The sequence below is a fragment of the Myotis davidii genome, unplaced genomic scaffold, assembly GCF_000327345.1.
Source record: "Myotis davidii unplaced genomic scaffold, ASM32734v1 scaffold62, whole genome shotgun sequence".
In the NCBI taxonomy this organism is placed as follows: Eukaryota; Metazoa; Chordata; class Mammalia; order Chiroptera; family Vespertilionidae; genus Myotis; species Myotis davidii.
Genome location: NW_006295180.1, coordinates 4,982,997 through 4,983,420, shown reverse-complemented (window position 1 = coordinate 4,983,420; position 424 = coordinate 4,982,997). Strand labels below are relative to the sequence as shown.

General features: G+C 47.6%; 1 protein-coding gene across 1 annotated transcript in view; it reads left to right on the top strand.

The window, feature by feature from the left end:
• The window catches only part of SYCP2L (synaptonemal complex protein 2 like), an 80,237-nt gene that overhangs the window by 56,095 nt on the left and 23,718 nt on the right, over positions 1 to 424 (top strand). The gene's annotated exons all lie outside the window — the stretch shown is intronic.

Genomic DNA, 424 nt, shown 5'->3' with positions numbered 1-424 from the left:
ACGTATAGGTCTCTGCTTTAGTTGATAGTTATTAACTAAATTTCTGTGGTGGATACATTCATTCTATACCAGTGAAGGAGGAGGATCTGAAATGTCTGCATTTTGGGGGATGGCCTTCTGGATGAGTGGCGCCACTATATTTTGAAACACAAGTCTCCAAGAAGGCAGATTTGGAAGCCCAGAGGTACTGGAGGGTGGTGAAGGGCCAGGCAGCCTGGCTTCCAGTCCTGAAGCAGTTGGTGTGAGCTTGCACAAGTTGTCTGCTCTCTCTGTTTTAATGAGGATTAAAGGAGTTGACACATGCAAATCTCTTAGAACAGTGGTCAGCAAACTGCGGCTCGTGAGCCACATGCGGCTCTTTGGCCCCTTGAGTGTGGCTCTTCCACAAAATACCGACTTCTAGCATGGGCCACATTCAATCACG